Source organism: Drosophila eugracilis, unplaced genomic scaffold, assembly GCF_018153835.1.
Source record: "Drosophila eugracilis isolate 14026-0451.02 unplaced genomic scaffold, ASM1815383v1 contig_423, whole genome shotgun sequence".
In the NCBI taxonomy this organism is placed as follows: domain Eukaryota; kingdom Metazoa; phylum Arthropoda; class Insecta; order Diptera; family Drosophilidae; genus Drosophila; species Drosophila eugracilis.
In genome coordinates, this window is record NW_024573287.1 from 897550 (window position 1) to 903185 (window position 5636).

Here is a 5636-nt window from a genome sequence, read left to right on the forward strand (position 1 = left end):
AAAAAGGAGCAACAAGGAGCTTCGCTACCAAAGCCAACATCCAAATCCCCGTTCGCCAGGACACCCGGGATACTCGTTCGGTGCGCCTTAAAGGCTTCGCAGATAAATCAACCAAAAATTGCATAAAATAAAATTGTTTGCCAAATTGTGCACAGCCAGACAACCGAAAAGAGGGAAAAGCAAAACAAAAAATCGTACCCAAATACACATGTGAAATATAACTAGCGATTTACATCGAAAGTATTAGAAAAATAGTAAGAGAAAACACATTGTTTAACATAACCTGAAGGTAAATACAATTTTTTTAACTATGACATACTTTAAGCATTCGGGATATTATGGGCGAAAAGTTTAAATAAGAATCAGACTGTAAGAATATTGTTAGGGCTGATTCTTGATTTTCAAAAATTCATATTTTATTATTTAAATCACAAAAAAAATACGTTTTTCAAATTACATACTAACAGTATTTAAGCATTCTTATTTATAAACTCAAAAATTGAATAAAAATATGCTTATGATGTAGAACGTGGATTAAAAATCAGCTGTCATACAAGATCAGCTAAAGTAACTCAATGAACCTCCCACTTTGAAAAATCCTCTGCTCGTCTGTAATTACATATATCGCAATCTGCGACGTTTAATTTTTGATGCACCACTTCCCTGCACTTGGCAAGCCAATTTCACGACTCCAGGGTTTCTGGGTAACCTTTCACATCTCAGCCAGCGGAAGATAAGCCGGAAGATAGACAGAAGGGCGTGCCCGGACTCATCCAGCAAGCAAACAAAACTTGTCAATTGCCAAGGAGCGTGTCTCCGAGACCCCGGGCTCCTCCTTTTTGGTAAACATTTCCCATAGTGTGCCGGGGAACTAGGCAACAATGTCTTGAGCTCGGCTCGTCTCTGCTTCTTCAATTTCCCCATTTTTTGTTGATGGAAAATGTCAACTGCCGAGCTGAATTTTTCTTTTCTTACTTTTGGGCAACTGACTGACTAGGCAAAAATTGTATTTAGTGGGACAATCAATATCGGATAAGGGCGGGCAGCCAGTTGGGCGGCAGTCAAACATTTATTTGATTGACTGATTGATATGTGAAATGATTTATTGCTGCCGGGGAGGAGGAGACGGAGTAGAAGGAAAAGCCTCGGCAAGTGTCCACATACAGCTGAGTCAAAAAAGTTTCGAAACAAAACGAGAAAACCTTTAGCCATTCGAGCAGGAACATTTATTTTCCACTCTATCTTAGCCATTTTCCATATCCGGCTCTGTTTTTGCTGCTGGAGTTCTCTCCAGCTCCGTAAAAATGGCTTGGACCAAACTTTTTCGCACGCTTTATGTGAGAATAAAGTAAATAATGAAAGCTATTTAGCACAGCCAAGGGGCGCATTAAGTCGTCGCCAGCCTTTTCGGATTATCCTTCGACCGGCTTAAAAATAACAACAGGACCAAGCAAACAGAAACACACTGTGAAAAAACAAAAGCTTTGGGATATTATCTAAGAATTTTATTATTAAAAGACTATGGCAGTAAATTTGGCCTAACAACAAAAAAAAGGCAAACAAAAACTTTTAAATTTGAAAATGATTTCATCTTATGGGAAAGAATATTTAGCCTGGCAAAATTTTCAATAAATCTACATTTCTCTATAAGGCGCTTTATTGTCTTATATTAATGGTGTTTGGTGTCCTTCTGACAGCTCTTCTTAATGTATATATTTTGCCCGTGTAATATCCGCAGAGAGAGTCAAACTATGACCAGCGTTTAATGAGCTGTGTCCTGATCTGAGCTGCGGATGACCCGCGGCTCCCTTTCTCCGGGTTGCTGTTCAGCTAGAGGAATTTCAGCCATTTTTTAGTGCCACCTGCAACGGTGTCGCATTCTTCTCTCGGCGAGGCATTTCTCTTATAGCCTTGGACTTTTATTTTCTTGGTTTTTGTTGTTCGGTTTGGCTGCACCGGCTGTGGCTTATGAAAGAGGACGTTGTAAGGTGGCAGACTCAGGCAGAAATTCGAAAGAGCGGCTTAATCAGACGTTGATGTTAATTAGTTTTCACGCATTTGCGAATATTTTCAACGAAATATTGGAATTTTCGTAAGTGGCTAGCTATTTTGCTTTCGTCTTAATTGGCTCTTATTTATTTAAATAGAATTACGGTCATATTTATTTATCCAATCATTGCTGCTCATCTTACAGGTAATTGCTGGCAGATTATTGCTTCGTCATCCCATTTAAGCGTTTATTTACACACTGTTGACGCAGTCAAAGATTGATTCAATTAGGATTCGTATTACTTAGTTATACTTACCTGGATGGTTATGAAGTCATGCAGCATATGCAATTAATGGATTTATTTATTAGCTCTCTGTTTTGGTATGCATTTAGATTGGGTTTCAAAGATTTATTTGAACAATTAATTTAAGTATAATATTTAGTAAAATATTTTCGAAATCCACTTTGCAAACAAAAGGTTAAAAGTTCAATGAAATTTGTCGGCTGTATGTGTTACATTTTCACTTCATATTAAATACAAATATTTTCAAATAATATTTAAAGGATTATAAAAATGGTTATAGGAGTCATCGATACTTTTCACTTATTAAATAGAACATTCAAACAATCGATTTTCAAGGCTATTTGAGATTTCTCATCAATTTTTCAGCGCAAACTGCACCCTCGCTAAAAACTTTTGTACAACTCCCAGTGCTAATTCTTATCTCTTATGGATATGATATATGGATTGAAAACGAAAGAAACTTTACAAATTTTCCACCGTCTCGATGCACAACTTTTTTTCACCCGACATCAAAAATCTTTATACGGACTAAAACTTTGCCTCAACAAATACGAAAACATGGCGGTATAAAGGACGTTGGGGCGATTGAAAAATATCTCATATGCAAATCCATTGTTGTTATTGGCATGGCCACTGGTTCTCCGACTTCGAGGATCTGGAGTGGCTCCCTTGACTGTGGCAGTGTTTGTGTAATTTAGGGCCCCGTTGCCTACTTTTTGGCGCTAAAGGCGCATCTCAAGTGCAACATTCGCCGACCGGAGGAGAGGTATCTGTACCTAGCATATTTGTTGTTCGTTTGTGGCTGCGAAAATGTTGTGGCATGTGGAAATTTATTTCATAATCTCTGCAACAAAAATCCCAAACTGCACAACATCCAAAAAAAAAAACAAGAAATGGGGGAAAACTTTTGCATATGAGCGGGCAAATCGGGTAGGGGAAGTACTGAGTAGCTAAGCATGTAATTTATATCCTTGAATGGCCCCTCCTTTGCCCCCTTACATACTCACTTCAGTTTTCGGGCTTCTCCTGGGCTTTTGGTATCTGCATCTATGCAGTTATTGCCGATGCCCAGGGGCGTGGGTAGTGAAATTATAAGGGAGGAAATTTGGATGGTCTCTTCAAATATGTTTGCCTTACAAGAATTCTAGAAGGATATAATTCAGTACCTTATTTTTCAATATTACTTAATTTTGATGTTTTAAAAATAAGTTTAAATAAATTGAATGAGAAATTTAACTCCTTCTTTATGAAATGGTCAGCAACGGTTCCGAATTCTCTTTAAAAATACATGTCCTGTTACTGATTTCATTTCGAGTTCTGCTATAAATTAATGCCCCAGAATATTTGGGTTTTACTCATATCTGCCAACTGCGCCTCTGTTCATATTGCAAAATATTCCTTTTTCTGTGGCGGAAGTTTTTGCGAATTTTCTGGTATTGGACTGAGCGGTCATAAATTTGTTTCTGCTCCTGTTGTGGTGTCTGGCTTTTCTGCTTCTGCATTGCTCCAGTTTGGTGCAATTTTATTTGACCACATAAATTGTTTACCAATTTTCACAAGTTCTGGGCAACTCCATCGCCATCTGTGTGTACGAGAATGTTTGTGTTTGTGTGCCTTTGAAGGCTAAAAGCGGTTTAATCGGCCTCTTTCTCTCAGCAAACCTATTTTGATTTAGCTCTCAGTCCCCAGCAATCTATCTTGGTGGATTTAAAAATGTATTTCTTTGCCATTGTATTGCCGGTTCATAGTTGTTTTGTAATCGAGCAATCTGTGAAATGCTACAGACTCAACAGCAGCAGATGTCATGGCAATTGGTAAGGATGACTGGACATATTTATTGCAATTGCAAATTGCTCTGGTTGAGGGAAGCAGAACTGTTTTGATTGGATGACTCTTAAAGGATTTATGAACTTGATTTTTGGGTTTAAAAATTAAAATTTTCCACTTGAAATTGTAGTATATTTAGAGAATGCTTAGAAATAAGTAAAGTGACATTTCAGCAAGGCAGCCTTTATCAATTAAAATCATATAGGTGTGTAAATTTTACCTATCTCTTTAAAAACTTAAATTTAGTTCGAGAAGTTGAAAAAGGAAAATCACCAAGCTTAATCTAACTCTCCAGATTGCATTGATTTTCAGCTGGAAACGAAAGAGGTTTGAGAATCTGTTTCTTTCACTTCATTACTTAGCTTTGGTCCAGATGCAATTAACAAAGGGAACATGGGTTTAAGGACAACGAATTTTTATTACATTCCTTTTTTTGGTCTTAATGTCTACAGAAAATAAAAGAAGGGAGCAGAACGTCTGGAAGTGCAGTTTGCGGCTTATCGCATTGGGAACAGACTTGGCCCTTTTGTTTGTCGCACTCCGTCGTTTAAGTTTGTCAATGCATAAATTAAAAAGTGGAAACTTTTTACCCAATTCTCCCCCTTTGTGGGTTAGTTTTCTGCTGACCTTAATGAAGCCAAAGCAATTAAGCCAGGGTTCTGCAAAGTTAATGGAGTGAACACCGAATGGCCATTCAGTGGAGTCTTTGGGCCATGTGAGCATACGAGATCTTCTTGGCTCTTGGCTTTTTTGGCCCGATGCTGTAATACAATTTGCTGCCATAAAAGATTACAACTTGTTAAAGTTCTTCCATCGAATCCTTCGGACAGGGGATTATTATAATCCGATTTTCAACTTTAAATGTGCTTCCCAAAAAAAGCCAAGAATTTATGGAAACATGTTATGCTCACAGTCTCGAAGGAAGGAGCATTTGATGTGCAGTTAGGCAACAATGTGTTCTTCGGCCACATCCTCATCCCCGTGGAAAACTTTTCACTCAGACTATGGCTATGTGTATGTGTGGGCGAGGAAAATCGCTGCAGTTTTCTTTATAGTTATTACTTTATACAGTTTCCCCTTGTTCTTTTCCTGCTGATTACGAAATTGCTTTCAATACTTTGGCCCAAAGTATGAGACTATAAGAAACTCACTTTGCAACACCTGCCTCAAGGAAACCGGTCGGCCCAGTCGGTTGCATTGGCCAACGAGAGTTACGTGTTGCAGCCAAAGTTTAACGCATTAAGAACCTATGTTGTTGTCAGACAACGTTTCGGCATTTTGTGGTTGTTTTTTGTAAGAGCACTTTTAGGACTTTTCTTAGGTTTAATTTTGAATTTTAAAATATATGGAAATTCCTTATAAAATTAAAGATTTTCTTCGGCTAAAAGACTTACCCTTACAATAGATTAAATAGTAAAAGGAATGAATATTAAATTATACCTTTATTCTTTTATTAAATGTTGTAGTTTCATTTGGCTTAAGTAACTAAACAATCACCTTGTTATTTTCAGCAAC